The 17644-nt window shown below is 42.0% G+C and overlaps 1 long non-coding RNA gene across 1 annotated transcript; it reads right to left on the bottom strand.

The window, feature by feature from the left end:
- Window positions 1-537: 537 nt before the first annotated feature.
- LOC129725978 (uncharacterized) lies at window positions 538-15376 on the bottom strand. The gene is made up of 3 exons (XR_008728220.1): window positions 15231-15376; window positions 15049-15167; window positions 538-641 (listed from the first exon to the last, which is right to left on the bottom strand). It is a non-coding gene; the product is annotated as an uncharacterized LOC129725978 (long non-coding RNA).
- Window positions 15377-17644: the final 2268 nt, after the last annotated feature.

Genomic DNA, 17644 nt, shown 5'->3' with positions numbered 1-17644 from the left:
TCATATACAGAAAACGGAATATGTTCACCTCATCTCAGTTTTACGTAAAAATAAAAACCAAAGTACTGTTCGATAAAACGTACACCTGGTCCATAATGGGTGAACAACTGGACCATTTCTAGCTAAACATTTCAAAAGGTCCTATCTGCTTTCATCGTTTTTCCGGAGTGTTTCTTTATTTTGGTAATGGTGCAGCTTTAATAACTTTCCCAAGCGTGATTTTCGTTCAGAAGGCTAGAGTGATCCCTCCACTATCAGCCTGTGCAAATGACGTGTCATAAAGGGTGTTTAATAAGTTGTCGTGATTGAATGAAAGTGATCGATCAAAATATCGATCTAAGCAGATAGGACATTTTGAAATGTTTCTCTAGATTTTTGGGTTGCAACTAGACCTAAGCAGAAGAGACTATGATTAGAAAAATAAAACACACACAGATTGCTCGTTATAGTAATAGATTATAGCAATGAGTATCTGAAATTAACCGGAGTGGGAGTTTGCTTCGGCATGTATTAAACAAAATATATATTTGGCGGTTTTTCCTATATTTTTTGTCTAACGTTGTTTGTATATGTTGATTTTTTGCTTATACCTTGAAGCAGGCACTATTATAGTTGAGAATCGTTTCTGTAGTGATGCGGTGCTGAAATGAAAGAAAAACAGATATGAACATTTCATAAAGGGTATTATGCTGGCGTCTTTTTTTACGCGGTTGGTTGTACCGCGTTGAATAAATCCGCGTATAAAAAACTCTATTAAAAACAAAAATAATACCACGTAAGTAAATATAAACTTGAAAAATGATATAAAAATGGTAACAAAACACACAAAATGAGTTTATTGTGCTTCAAAAATGAAAATTCATTGAAGAACAAGACAATAACTTTTTGTAATGATTTTTAAGCTTTCGTTCTTTAATCGGAAGTTGATCGCAACGACCCTGACTCGTATCGTTATACAATTAATAATGTATTTTTGTTCTATTTTCCCGAATCAAATTGCCTATTATTTGATAATAACAACAAATATATTAAAAATATGCATGATTTAGATTGATAGAACAGAAAGTTTTATTGTCATGAACCATACGATTGATTTTTTACTCTGTTAGATTTACTTACACTAAACTTATTTGATACCGCGTAAAAATAATCTTCCAAATAGCGCAAAAAAATCCGCGTTATTGTGAAAATTCGCGTAAAAAAAGCCGCATATAAAAAAACCGCATAAAAATAACCCGCGCAAAAAAGACCCCAGTGTATGGTCAAAAATTGGTCGACTTCAGTTTTCCGTTTTATTTTTATCATGTGTTGAGAAAACCTAACCATCCCTCATTTCTAAGATGTGTGTGCATAGTATCATGCCTTATGTTTGATTTTGACATCTGCTCTTCAGTTGTGAAAATGGCATCGAAGCAAGAGAAGCAACGCATCAAAAATTTGCTCGTTTATCGCAAAAATCCGAACTACTCACACGCCAAGTTGGCAAAACTGTTGAATATGGCCAAATCAACCGTCACCAACGAGACAAAAGTGTTTAGTGAACGTTTGTCGACTGTCAGGAAGACAGGAATGGAGGGGAATCCAAATTAAAAGGCCGCAAAAATGAAGAAAACAGTGGCCAGCAGTTTCAAGCGGTTTTCTCAGGCAAAAAGACCTTTTTGGAGTTCAATTAGCAACATATCAAAAATTGGTTGAGTTTCATTAAGTTCTGGAGTTGTCGCAGCGGGCCTAAAGGTCAACTTTGATACGAAAGCAATTTTTAAACATAGAATATACTTATATAGGTAAACACGTGTTTTTGTGACCATTCGGTACATAAATTTTGTCCATTTAGCGTTAAATCTAACCATTTTAGAGATATTCGGGCAATTTCAGTGAACATCCTTGCAATCCCGGGGTATGTGATTAAATGGAAATGCAAAAGGAGTCTGTATAAGTGAACACGCCAAGGCTTTTTAAATTGGTTTTTCGAAAAACAAATACAGTCCAAAGTAATGCTTTAGGTGCCTATTAATACATGTTAATTTTAGGTAAAGACTTTTTTGTTCTCGAGTAACACCCGGATTTTTTTTTTAAAGTGCTCTATATTTTCGTTCTCTTTTACGGTTCAAAAATCGAAGGAAAATTGTAAGAATGAACCACTAGGGAGCATCCGCCGGCCGAAACACCGAGCAGCGCTTCTTACTAAACTACATGTTTGGTAAGGCTAGCATGCGCCGGATAGGCAGATCGACGACATGTACACGGAAGGAAACTTCTGTTGCGACGAGAAGGCAGAACGACCAGGTCAGTAATCACCACCTACTCAACGCAACCTCACACAGAACGGAAAGGTACAGACGGAACGTCCAGTTTCGTCATCACCACCTGCTAAATGCAACCCTGCAATGGAAGCTAAGGTTCAGCAGACGGCTATAAACAGCTTGATGCCTCAACTACTGCCCATTTGCAGCCCCACGAGTGAAAAGAAGGTTTCGCAGAAAACTCCAGAAGCTCACTGCTACAACTATCTTCAGCTCGTAAACCGAGGTCCCAGAAACCACCTTCCAGTGCTGGTCATATGTATGTTTCCCATCGCTCACAGCAGGCAAAGCTAGCCGTTGTCGGAGAAAAGGCAACCTAAGCCAGCAATTCTGCTGATGGCAACCGTCTGACAGGTACTAGGTAATCTCCAATCCAACCACAGGCGGATCCAACACGCAATGAGCAATTTGCGCTGCATCCAGGTGAATATTCATCACGCTAAGGGGGCCTCCAGCGTCCTTAGTAGAAGATTCATCAACGAGCAACTAACCGTTGCTCTGGTCCAGGAACCATGGGTCAGCAACAGAAAGCCCGCGGCCCCGCGGTCTTAAAAGTCAGGTTAATCTACTTTGAAACTCAGCCTAAACCAAGGACTGCGATTCTGTTGACCAGAGTAATCAAATACACTCCAATTACAGAATTTATTCAACGTGACGTCGTTGTCATAATAGCGAAAGTCCCAACTACCAACGGGAAACAAGACATGGTCATCTCAACCGTTTACTTCCCCGGTGGACGATATACCGCCTTCCGAGGTCTGCGCACTTGTGCGGTACCACAAAGTAGCAATAATCCGTTCATCATCGGTTGAGATGCGAATGCTTTAGGGCAGCTCGAGTACCAACAACAGGGGTAAGTACCTTCTTGAATATCTTACTTCCAACGAGTTCAATATATGCAATAAAGAGAACAGCCCCACTTTTACTAACACCATAAAAGACGATCTGGAAAAATGGCATGTCTTTGAATAACGAAGCTTGTCAGATCACCGACATGTTAACTCTTTAACAACGATCTTTAACATCGAAGCTAATCCGAAGAAGACTAGCTGACGCTCGTTCAGGGAACACTTAGTCAATTCCCGGTCTTCTGCTTAATCGATATACGCACACCCGATGGATATTGCTGCACGTGATCTTGAATGCAGGATTACTAAAGCCTACATGGCCAACTGTCCCCTAAAAGAGCGGTTTGTGTGTCACGCATGCCCTAGTGGAATGAAACGCTCAACAACTTCCGCCGTGAGGCGCTTGTTCAACAGGGCTAAAAGCACACCCAACTGGTATGAACACAGAGCGGCACTTATCAAGTACAACGCAAAGCTAAAATAATTTGTAGGATCAAGCTCTGCGATCAAGTTCCAAACGATGCCCAGAGCCACACGTTTCCAGAAAGCGATGTCCATAGGCCATACCAACGGCCTAGGGCAGTTAAAGAAAGAGGACGGCAGTCTCACCGTCACACCTAGGGAATCGCTGCAGGTTCTTATTAACAAGATCGCAAGAGAACGGGAATACGCTATTGCGCAATCTTCGCGCTCGACGTGAATAATGCGTTCACTAGCGCCAGTTGGGACTCCGGTAACCTGGAGCTAGCGCATCATAAGACGGAGGTCACGGTTGTAAGCAACCGTAAATCGGAGCAACAGGCGGTGGTCAGAGTCGGACACTGCACCATCACCTCAAAGCGATCTCTGAAGTTCTTCGGGGTTATGGTTGACGATAAGCTCACGTTCGGGAGTCACGTCGACTATGCCTGTAGGAGGCCCTCATCGACTATTGCAGCACTATCTCGTACCTATGTCCAATAGTTTAGCAGTTTATGGCAGCAAGCGAAGAGTTCTTGCCAGCGTGGTTTCGTCCATACTTGGGTAGGTACTAGGTACTAACAGTTACCGTGGTAAGCTGGCACGTACCTAGAGGCTCATGTGCATGAGAATTGCGAGTGCGTATCTTACGGTGTCATACGATGCAATCTGTGTCTTGTCCGGCATGATGCTTATCAGCATCGCCATCAAAGAGGACAGAGAATGTTTCGACCAACGTGACACAAGGGGCATACGATGTACCAGAAGTTCATTCTCGATGCTCCGCTGGCAGCGGGAATGGTCTAACATATGGTCGACTTATTCTGGTGATATCCGGTTGGGTCGGGGCCATGGCGAAGTGAACTTCCACCTGACACAGATCCTGTCAGGCCATGGCTACTTCAGGCAATATCTGCACAGGCTCGGACACGTGGGGTCCCCCATGTGTCCCGAGTGCGTGGAGGCGGAGGAGACTGCTGAGCATGTCTTCTTCGTATGCCCCGTTTTATAAGAGCGAGGAGCGACATAATGGCTGTGATCGGGCCTGGCACTACTTCGGACAATCTAGTCCGGAGGATGTGCGATGACCCGGACATCTGGAGCGTCCTGGTACTGCAACATATGTGGCCGGTCAACCACCAACACGCCAGTGGTAGCTAACTACCAATCTTCAGGTAGTTAGGTAGGGGGTTTATGAGTAAAGAGGGTGCACCACGCACAAAAGCCACTCCCCTACGTAATACTTAACCGTCGTTCCGGGAAGATCAAGGCTCGACTGGACTGGAGGTATTTTCTAGGTCGGAGCTGGGACCAGTGGGTGTATGGGGGATTATGACTACCCCAGCAACTCTCCCCTAGTTTCATCCCCACATCCTGAGCTCTCTTCTCATGTGTCTGTTTGTAAATTTCCCCGCCACCTTAAAAAAACATGTATAACCGAACAACCAACGTCAAAGCAACAGGGTCCAAGACCAAGGCGCCCGACGACTCAATTTTGCTCTCTCGAAGGTTGCTCATGGAAGCTTCAATCAATTGGGTGTTAAGCTCCTTTGAACCTATGAAATCTTCAGGACAAGAATCGACAAAAATTGCTATTCATAGCATAGTGACTCTTATCGAAAAGTCACTAAAAATCAAGAGACGGTGCAATGCGCTTTTCGTGATATTGAAGGTGCTTATGGCAATACATCCTATGCATCGATCAATACAGCTCTCCTGAAGAGAAGAGTTGATATCACTACAAAGAGCTGGATTTAGAATACGCTCTAAAGCAGAGAAAACATAGCTGCATTGGGAGATGCTTCATTCTGCGTCTCAGCGACAAAAAGGCTGTCCACAAGGGGGAGTCCTCTTCCCCCTGCTTTGGTCGCTGGTGGTCGATGCACTATTAAACAAGTTAACCCAGCTTTGCTATGACATTGTCGATGATGTAGTCCACATAGTTCACGGTAAATATGACGCAATAATGTCGAACTGCCTTCAAACGGCACTAGATATTACACTGAGTTGGTGCACTCAAGAGGGTCTGAGCATAAATACCGCTAGTTATTGTACCCTTCACCAAACGGAGGAAACACACTCTGTCTTCTCCTTCACTGTTTTCTGACCTTCTGTTAAATAGGTTATTATTACCTGGGTATTATTCTGGACAGTAAGCTGATTTGGACGGCCCAAATTTAATACACAGTCAAAAAAGCTACAACGGAAATTTGGGCTTGCAATACACTATTTGGCAAAACCTGTGGATTAAAACCACAAGCTCTCTGGTTCTACATAACCGTTGCACGGCCAAGAATTACTTACGCCACTCTCGTGTGGCCAAAGGTAAACGAAGTGACACCCCAGCAAAGCTTAATAAAGTTCGAAGCTTCTCTATAACCAGCGCAATGCGCACCACACCAACAGTAGCTTTGGAGGCCATGCTCTGCCTACTGTCTCTACGTCTTCTTGTAAAGAATGAGGCAGGGCTTGGTGTGCACAAAAAAAAAGGCTTCAAAAAGTTGGTCATCTTCGCATTCTAAGGGAGTTTAAATTCACATCCTTAATCATCGCAGTATCAAACTGCATGGTGGTTCAGACCAATCACGACATGACATATAAGGTTATTGAAACCAACCGCTAAATGTGGAGCAGGGATGGATCTGCACTTCCATCCTCTTACTATGAAGAAGTTGAGTTTTAAGTTTGAAATTATAAATTAAGATAACCGGAATGAACACGATTTCAAGTTTAATAAACAAAGCACCGATTTATTGTTTGACTCGTGACGCTTTGTTTATTGCGAAAGGTCTAGAGCGCACGAGACACGATCCGGTATCGTGGAGAAAAAAACACTTGCTTACTTGATACTGCCTATTTTAAATATTCTGAAAAGTTTCAGGTAACTTAATTGTCTATCTGAATACTTAAATTTAAGGACTCCTGAGAAATTCAATATTTTTCAGTTCAGGATCTCATGTTTTTTTTTTCAATATTTTTGAATAAAATTTAAGACAATATCCTAACAGTCATTCCTTGGTCATATTATATTAAGAGAATGCGCTGCCAACATTTGCGCTAGACTCATCTATAATCTTTTAGTTGACAAGCGTTACTTCCTATCGTGGACTATAAATACAGATATATCACGCGATACGCATTATGCACAATAAAAAATCCAACCTTTGAACCAGCGGCCATTCGTGCAGCGAAACTAGCGTAGCGAATAGAAGAAACAAGCGAAAGCCACACTCGTGAAAAACCATCCGTAAACAACCTCATTGCTGACCACTCCGCACCACCTGAACCATACATTCCTGAAATCTGCATAGCAACACCCGGGGTGCCTCTAGCTCCAATTCAAAAAAGAAAAAACTAAAATTCGTCTCTGAATAACACGGGACGACATCACTACTAAGCGGATACACTGATATGTATTAAACCTCAACCAAGGTGAAAATGAAACATTCGTCCAGAAAACACAAAAACGGATTAAAACCCGCACAAGAGCTGCCATCCACATTCTCGCGCACTGGATATAGGATATGAGATATTTCAATTCCGATGACGAGGAAGAAAACTCTGATTTACTCTGATTAACTGAGTGTTATGAATATATAAAATGTCACTTAAAACAGAAAAATCTTTCAATTGATTATAATAATTGATAAAGTTTGCTGAATTGCAATCTGAAAACAGCTGACAGAGAAAGATAGTTAACAAATAAACACTAGGGTCGCTTTTTATGTGTTTTTTTTACGCGGATTCCGGATTTTACGCGGTTTTTTTTACGCGGCACGTATCCCCCGCGTAAAAAGCGACTTTAGTGTACTTGTATGTTTGTGTTTCACCTTACACATTTTGTATATTTCGTCTCAATACACCGCCGGTTCCATAAGCACTTTGAGTAGAGACCGATTATCGAAATAAAATTACGTCCGCACTACGTGCACATACTAATGCTTCAACCGGATAGAAACCAACCAGCAGCAACCAGTTGACGCCGCGGGGAGGGGAAAATAAAAGTCTTCGTCGGCTGATTCTTATCGCGACGAGCATTTGTGTACACGCAAAAGTTTCAATGTTGATCAATTTCCAGGTTCTTGTAATTTGCACAAGTTTTGGTTTCTACTCAAGGTGACATTAATAGCGGTAGAGGTTTTTTTTTTCTTCATCTATAGTTTATTTGACACGGCACAAATACAATTCAATGTTTAACGGCGCCAATTATATCTGGTAGTTTACTTTCTAAAGTATCTTAATAACTAAAAGCAAATTTTTTATCCTCGCTGCCGACTACGAGCTGAAACTAAATCTAACTTAAAGCTAGAATATTTTGCATTAAAAGCACAGGTTTGCTGTTTGATGGTTTTCATTGCCATAGGTAAGCAGCATATTAAATTTGTTCCGCTGCTGGGCCAAGATATTACGGACTGGTATATTGGGTTGTTTTCATCGGGCCTTGAGAGTATCGTGCGGGTCTGATTGCTGTTTCCGGATCCGGGGTCTTAACGTGTTCTTGTCGTTTGGTTGGATGTAGGCGGAAGGGGATAGGACTAAACTGGGGCGTGGATGGATTTCAGGAAAACGTATATAAGGGACATGTAGGATAGGTCACGGCTCGCCAAGACATCACGAACAGGAACAGCCGGCTGCCTACCTTCGGCCTGCAGGGAAGCTATTAATCTAGACCTGGCGTCACGGTGTACAGGGCATGACCAAACAACGTGCTCTATGTCGTGATAACCTTCACCACAGGCACAGATACCACTCTCCCCGAGCCCAACACGACGGAGATGCGCGTCAAATCTATAGTGATTGGACATAAGCCGGGACATCACGCAAATGAAATCCCGACTTACATCCAACCCCTTGAACCACGGGTTCGTCGATACCTTGGGGATTATGGAATGTAACCACCTTCCCAGTCCCTCCTTGGTCCGAGCATTTTGCCAACTGATGATCGTATTCTGACGTACAAGAGCGAAAAATTCATTAAAAGCAATTGGTCTTTCATAAATATCACCGTTTGTTGCGCCCACCTCAGCCAAAGAGTCCGCTTTCTCATTACCCGGTATCGAGCAGTGAGAAGGGACCCACGCTAAGGTAATCTGGGTAGATTTTTCGGATAAAGCACTCAGATGTTCCCGTATTTTCCCCAGGAAATACAGAGAGTGCATAACATCTTTCATCGATCGGAGAGCCTCAATGGAACTGAGATTGTCCGTAAAGATGAAATAATGGTCCGTGGGTATTTTTTCGATAATCCCTAGGGTGTACTGAATTGCAGCTAATTCTGCGACGTAAACAGAAGCAGGATTATTGTGCTTATGGGAGACGGTTAAATTGTTATTGAAGATACCGAAGCCAGTGGACCCATCAAGAAGTGATCCGTCAGTGTAGTACATATTGTCGCAGTTGATGTTTCGATATTTATTGGAAAAAAATTTAGGGATCTGCTGTACGCGTAAATGATCCGGGATTCCACGAGTTTCTTCTATCATGGATGTATCGTAAAACACAGTAGAATCAAAAGTATTTGATAAGTCGACACGGTTTGGAATATTCGAAGAAGGGTTAATATTTTGGGACATGTGATTGAAATACAATGTCATAAAACGGGTTTGAGAATTAAGTTCGATTAACCTTTCAAAATTTCCAATCACGGGACGGTTCAAGACCTCACATTTGATTAGAATACGAGAAGACAGGCTCCAGAAGCGGTTTTTCAATGGTAGTACTCCAGCTAAGATCTCCAAACTCATCGTATGGGTCGATTGCATGCAACCCAAGGCGATACGCAAACAACGATATTGTATTCGCTCCAGTTTGATCAAATGTGTGTTTGCTGCGGAGCGGAAGCAGAAACACCCGTACTCAATAACAGACAGTATCGTTGTTTGGTAAAGCCTTATAAGGTCTCCTGGGTGGGCTCCCCACCATTGTCCGGTTATTGTACGAAGAAAATTCACTCTTTGTTGACATTTTTTCATCAGATACCTCACGTGACAACCCCAGGTGCCTTTAGAGTCGAACCAGACACCAAGATATTTGTGTACCAAAACCTGAGAATTCGTTTTACCCATTAATTGTGTTTGAAGCTGAGCAGGTTCATGCTTCCTAGAAAAAACTACTATCTCAGTCTTCTCTGGAGAGAATTCGATACCTAGCTGTAAAGCCCAAGCAGACAAATTGTCCAAGGTATCTTGCAATGGTCCTTGCAAATCGGCAGCTTTGGCTCCTGTAACAGAGATTACACTGTCGTCTGCAAGTTGTCTTATCGTGCATGAATTTGCCAGACATTCGTCGATGTCATTTACATAAAAGTTGTAAAGAAGGGGGCTTAAACATGAGCCCTGGGGAAGACCCATGTAGCTAATACGAAAAGTTGCCAAATCGCCGTGCGTAAAATGCATGTGCTTTTCAAAAAACAAATTGTGCAAAAAATTGTTCAAAATTGGAGAAAATCCTTGTCGGTGAAGTTTACCCGAAAGAATGTCAATAGAAACGGAATCAAAAGCCCCCTTAATGTTCAAGAACGCAGACGCCATTTGTTCTTTGCGAGCATACGCCAGCTGAATATCTGTTGAAAGCAACGCAAGACAATCATTCGTCCCTTTGGCACGGCGGAAGCCAAATTGAGTATCTGATAGTAGACCATTTGATTCGACCCAATGGTCTAAACGACGGAGTATCATTTTTTCCATCAATTTCCGGATACAGGATAGCATTGCAATCGGCCTATAAGAGTTGTGATCAGAAGCTGGTTTCCCTGGTTTTTGGATGGCGATCACCTTCACTTGCCTCCAATCCTGCGGTACAATGTTTTGCTCCAGGAACTTATTGAACAAGTTCAACAAGCGCCTCTTGGCATTGCCGGGTAGATTCTTCAACAAGTTGAATTTGATTCTATCTAACCCAGGCGCGTTATTGTTACACGACAGAAAGGCAACTGAAAATTCTGCCATCGTAAAAGGTGATTCTATCGCGTCGTGGCCCGGAGACGCATCGCGAACAATGTTTTGCTCAGGAACAGAGTCCGGACATACTTTCCTGGCAAAATCAAATATCCACCTACTTGAAGACTCCTCGCTTTCGTTGACCGTTACGCGATTCCGCATTCTTCGGGCTGTGTTCCAAAGAGTGCTCATCGATGTCTCCCTCGACGTCTCGTTCACGAACCGACGCCAATATCCGCGTTTCTTTGCTTTAGCCAGGCTTTTAAGCTTGGTATTAAGCTCCGAATACCGTATATAGTCGTCGGGTATACCTCCCTTCTGGAAGGCCAAAAACGCGTCGGATCTTTGCGTGTAGACATCGGAGCACTCTTTGTCCCACCACGGAGTTGGAGGCCGCTCTTTGATCGTTACGCCGGGATATTTCTTCGTTTGGGCTTGCAACGCGGCGTCGAGGATTAAGCCCGCGAGGAGGTTGTATTCTTCAAGTGGTGGGTGATGTTGAATCGACTCGACCGCTTTTGAAATCATTTCCTCGTATAACTTCCAATCGACATTCCGTGTGAGGTCATACGGAATGTCAATTGGTCGCATGCGAGTTGACCCGTTTGTAATTGAAATAAGAATAGGCAGATGGTCGCTACCGTGAGGATCGAGGATTACCTTCCATGTGCAATCCAACCGTAGCGACGTCGAACATAAGGATAGATCCAGAGCGCTTGGGCGCGCTGGAGGTTTCGGGATACGTGTCATTTCACCGTGGTTTAAAATAGTCATGTCGAAGTCATCACAAAGGTTATAGATTAAAGAGGAGCGGTTATCATTGTAAGGGGAACCCCAAGCCACACCATGAGAGTTGAAGTCTCCCAAAATCAAACGTGGCGAGGGAAGAAGTTCTATTAAATCAAAGAGCAGCCGTTGCCCAACCTGTGCTCTGGGAGGAATATATATTGAGGCAATACAAAGCTCTTTACCTTGTATTGTCATTTGACATGCGACAACTTCGATGCCTGGAATCGAGGGGAGGTTAATACGATAGAAAGAATAGCACTTTTTAATCCCTAAAAGTACTCCTCCATATGAGGTGTCTCGATCAAGGCGAATAATATTAAAATCATGGAAGTTGCGATCAATATTTGAAGTAAGCCTAGTTTCACAAAGGGAAAATGCATCGCATTTGTTTCTATTTATCAAAACTTTAAACGAATCAATTTTTGGTAAAATACTTCTACAATTTCACTGTAAGACAGAGATAGAATCCTTCATATACGCAGTTGAATTAGGCATCGAAGGATACGCGGCTGTGTAGCCTAACTGCTTGCAATTGGTGCAATTCATAACACGGGGTACATACAATCGCACAGGCAGACGAACCCGATCGATCGAGACGAGGCTAGGGAGTGCAGATCCGGCAAACGTAACGCGAAACGAGTCTGACGGAGTGTAAACTTTTTTACCGCCGACGAGAGACATGGACCGCAATTGCTTACAATCCAAAATCTTTGCCTGTGTTTCGGTATTTTTGAAGCAACCGGTTGCGCTTTTTAGGATACACTCGACAGACAGACTCGAATCGGTTATGACACCGTCGATCTCCACGTCTCGTGCGGGTATGTAAACGCGATACTCGCGTGTGAAGAGTTCAGAGCAAGCGATAGCATTGGCCTGTGCCAGATCACTGACCACGACACGGAGCTTGTTAGGTCGGACCTTGGAAATTTCGGTCACGGCCTTGTACCCCTTCGTCAGGTCTTTAGAAATTTGCAGTATGTTTAATCGCTTTGAATTCACTCCTGCCTTTGGACGAAAATAAACAGTATAGCTGCCCTGTTGAGATCCGTCCGGGTAAATCCTGGGGCGAGGGGGGACTGGAGAATGAACAGGGGAGGGGGTAACAGAAGGGTCAGGGTCAAGGGGGTTCGGGGATGGTGGCACGGGAGGCGAGGGATCTATATCCATCGCGCTAAGTCTAGCGCACTAGCGCACTAGCGCCGACAAGAACACGTACCTATTTACTTCTTCCTTCCAGCAGTGGTTGTCCGATCGTTCGAAGCTGCACCCAAAGCAGCCAGCAGCACCAGTACAGCAGCACCAATACAGCCACCAGCAGTGAGCCGGGTGTGAGATCACTCAGCACAGCGACACGACTCGACTGTCAAATGATGGCCTTGAATTAGAAAGTTCTATTCACTGTGCACAGATCAAAACTGCAGCTGGTATTTTGCACCAATACAGCCAAAGTTGCGAGCCGGGTACAGAACGTATCGACACAACTCACAATCTAGTTGGCCTTTAGCGCGAATAATACACTCTTTTGTTTGGCTATTCGTACACACGGACCGGATTGTAATAGAACGACCACTTCGCACGTCCGTTTCTGTCGAGTGTTCGACGCGGAAATGAGCGGTAGAGGTTTTGTCAACATTACAATTGATCGTTTATTTTTTTGTTGAAACTTTATCAATTTCACACGAAACTGATATGATTTCGCACCACCCAGTTTTAGCGTGTACCGGCGTTGTTTTCTTTTTAGGTATACACCACCATCTGCACTGGCTTGCGCTGGCTTTGGTATTATCATGAGTAACACATTCCAATACTACGTAAGGTTTACGTCACATATTAACGGGGGATCCTGTCCGATGATCCCTACTTTATATTAAGTAACTTTCATTCGATTCCATAAACAAAAAAAAGTTAAAGGGTATGTGCTTGAGTACACAAACGTAACCTTGCCGTGGGACTATGGTGAGTGTAAAGATTTAATTCTGCCATAGCCATAGTATATAACACACACCAAACGTACAAATACCATACACAATAGTCCATGAACATACCACAAAAAAACATACACTACTCGCACACACATTACTCACACACACATACACACACACATACTCACACACTACTCACACACAAACACACTACTCACACACACACACACTACTCAGACACACCCACACTACTTACACACACGCACATACATACACACATACACACACATACACATACACACGCACATACATACATACACACACACACACATACACACATACACACGCACATACATACACACATACACACGCACATACACACGCACATACACGCACACATACACACATACGTACACTCATACACACCCACATACACACATACACACTACTCACACACACATACACAAACACATACACACACATACACATAGTTAGCTAGGAGATTATAAGAGTAAAGAGGGTGCATCACGCACAAAAGCCACTCCCCGACGTAATACTTGACCGTCGTTCCGGGAAGACCAGGGCTGGAGACTGGAGGGGTTTTAGTGGGTCGGGACAGTGATCAGTAGGTGCCTGGGCGAGTGTAACTACCCCAGCATCTCTCCTCTAGTCTCATCCCCACACCCTGAGTTCTCTTCTCAGGTGTCTGTTTGCAGATTTCCCCGCCACCTTTAAAAAAACACACACATACACACACACGTTACTCACATATACACACACGTTACTTACACATACACACACATACACGCACACGCCACTCGCACATACACACACACGCTATTCACACACCCACACATACACACCCACACGCTACTCAGACACACACGCTTGATATACGACATACTATACCTACACTATCGGCAGCACCCAAACGGCTTCCAAGTCTTCCAATGGCTTCCAATGATCCCCAGTGCCGTTCACGTCTAATTTCGGGCTATATTCCAACAACGATATCTGAATTAGACTACCACTGGTGGGATCCAACTCAGATCGAAGGGAAGCCGAACTGTTCGCTTTGAAGGTCGACCAGGGAATGATCTTCTCTCAACACGGAATGTCCTTTTATAGCTTCACTCAGTGTGGGGAACTTGGATGATTGGGGGAAGAACCAATCACGTGGAAGCATCTCTGCTTTCTTTCTTCGTCGCTTACGTTGGGTGATGAATGCAATGCCAATTGGCTGGCATTGCTAGCCAATGACTGAATGCGTGAAATCATTTCGTCCATGTTTTTGAAGTCTGCGTTAGGGAAATATACATATCGTATGAAAAATGTATGTGGATATTCGACCTTCAAACTTTTCCGCAATTTTCACGGAGTTATAAGAAAATGGTAACTAAAATTATCAAGTCATACAAATCTTGTATATTTTAGCTTTCCAACGGTATATTAACTATTGGAATCGGAACAGTTGTTTGAGCGCTATTAGCATCTAAAATCTTGAATTCCGCCAACCAAAAACGTTACATGTTCAATCCAGTTTTCATAGAAGGTACCTTAGTATAGTGAAGAAAGACGTAGTCCCACGTCAAAAAACCTTACTAAAATGCCATTCCTTTTCACACCTGATTGTAAGCACGAGGCGGCCACTGTTATTAATCTTTGCCACACTGAATCGCTAAAACTTGCACAATTAGAGCGATTATTCACTCCCAACCACATTTGGTTTGTTCGTATCATGTCGGTCACAACACGTTTTCATGCAAACATTTGATACATTGTTACTCACCATTGATAAAACCGACGAAAATTTATGCTGTAGATAGTATGAGCATTTGGCCTTTGGTGTATCATGACTTTCCGTTTGAAAGCCATTGCTCAGGTTACCGTCAGGAAAAACACTGGAATCTAAAATAAAAGAAACGAAGTTAAGAAACAACTTTACTGTTATGGAGATTTTCATAAAACTACTTTGGGAAATATATATCGCTTTGTATAAAAACAGCAACACTAGCAAGCAGAAACCAGCGTGGCTGTATTATTGCATCACTAACTGAAAAATCTGACAATCCAAGGCAAAATAAAATCCAAAGCAAAAGGCAGAAATCCGAACCCGTCTGCGTCTGTCTCAGCACTGAATGGTACCTAAATGACAAAGCGTTAACAACTCATCACATCAAAGATAGCGTAAAAAGGTACTATACCCAGAATTTTTATCAATCAGCCAGCAAGAACAATTGATAAAGAAAATTCAAAGATTAGCGAAGTGCGGCCGCTCTGAGATAATAAGTTTCTTGCTCGCCGACCGGAGCTTAAGCCGGAGAAAAAGTGTGTGTAGGTTTCGCACCACTCAACTTCACGGATGCCGAAACGTCACACCGAACAAACAAACCGTTCGGGCTCTAGAAAATATTTGTTATCATCAATTTTTCCAAAATTTAGTCGTGATTCACAAAAAGTTATTTTGTCGTAAAAACTAAAAATTCCCGAAAAACGGATGCAGTTAGAATGTTAGTTGCCAATTGCTTCATGGTTCGAAATCACTATTAAAATCATACTGCATCATTGAAATTTGATTATTCTCAAAAACGTTGAAATTTTAAAAAAGAAGAAGAGTGGTATCCAAGACATGATCGTATGACGTTGGACTACGGTATATTCACATGCCATTAACACAAATAGTAGACGGAATTGTGAATCTAGTATTTTCTGCAATTTTATCTAACAGTGTATTTCTTTGTGCAGAGACCTCAAAACGTTATAAATAATAATATATCCTAAAAGAATGGATCTTTTATATTGGCACTGTCATCTTGATAAACACCCGCTATAGCTACTAACACACGTGCAATATGTTAATAATCCATACATACGAACGAATGAGAAATTTAAATCGATTGCGTGCGCTTGTATAAGCGACCAATATTTGCCACCACCTGCTTTCTGCTGCTCCAGAAGAACCGTCCGCTTTGTCGGTCAATAATTAAATGACTAATTTAATTCGATGGTATGCGCTTTCATAATCGACGAATATTTTTCACCACCCGCTTTCTGCTGCTCCAGGAAGAACCTTCCGCTTTGGCGGTCAACGCAAGAATGAGAAATTCAACTCGATGGCGTGCATATGACACAGGTAGAGTTTTGGAATGTTAATGATGGGGTGAAATGTGCAAATGGTATCTTATATATCAAGGTTTCGTCAGTTATTTGGAAAGAGGAGGAGTTTGGAAGAATAGGGAATGGTAAAAAAAGTAAAAAAGCATCGGAAACAGTGACCACGAGTAAAACCACAACAACAACAACAAATCGTTAACAAAGTCAGATCGGTTGTATCCGTTAGTGTCGGCTGTGCTTGGGAAGAGAGGTATTGATTGGTTGCTCGGTATGATCTTGACAATCGATGTTACTTACCAATTTTTCAATACACTGGGGTCGCTTTTTAGGCGGTTGGTTGTACCGCATTTAAAAGATGAGATTAAAAATATTCATACTAAACTCTTTTGATACCGCGTACAAACAATCTTCCGAATCGAGTAGAAATAATCAACGTTATTGTAAAAAATTCACGTTCAAAAAAACACATTAAAACAACCCGCGTAAAAAGCGACCCCAGTGTAATATATCCCAAACAATAGGTTGTTTTTGTTACATAAATTTAAACGCAGAAGAATTTCTGATCGGTTGATTCCTCGATACTCTGAAAAGAAATGACTGATATATAAGCGCTCAAAACCTGACCACTTCTCCCTTGTTTTCCATGGTTGAATTACTAGATTTTCAAATTCAGGTGCTTAACTTCGATATAGACGTTAGTCCAACGTCAAAATATCTTTGAAACCTTACTTTTTTTAGTTTCAACAAAAAGTTATTTTAGGGAGTAAATTGAACTATTTTTGCATTTATTATATCACGTATTCAATGAGTGTTTATTTTCGTTTATGTCCGAGCTTTCTTAAATAATTTTGAAATAAGTTGAAAGCGAAGTTATTTATTATAGGCATTTTTTCTGATTTAAAATTGTTCAAAATCATTTAAATACGAAAATTTTCAAAAATGTTTGAATATTTTTTTTTAAAAACCTGCTTTTTAGTATTTTTTTTTGTTTATTTCCTAGACTAGCCTATCTACCAAAAGTTTTATTATAATTTTAAGCTTTGCTAGATAAAAAATAGGAAAAATTAATTCCTTTTTCAAAAGAAAATTAAGATTCAATTGAAATTTTACGGAGCAAAAAAAATGTTTTATCATCAGTTCTCTACAATTCATGCTCCGACAGGTTTATCTATACTACAAAAGGTTTTTCAGCTATAGCGCTTTGTTATAATCCATAAGTTTTTTTAAAATTATTATTGAGTCTACAAAGTTTTTCCAACTCTGGAAGAAAC

The sequence above is a fragment of the Wyeomyia smithii genome, chromosome 2 (assembly GCF_029784165.1).
Source record: "Wyeomyia smithii strain HCP4-BCI-WySm-NY-G18 chromosome 2, ASM2978416v1, whole genome shotgun sequence".
In the NCBI taxonomy this organism is placed as follows: domain Eukaryota; kingdom Metazoa; phylum Arthropoda; class Insecta; order Diptera; family Culicidae; genus Wyeomyia; species Wyeomyia smithii.
This window is presented reverse-complemented; position numbering and strand designations above follow the sequence as displayed.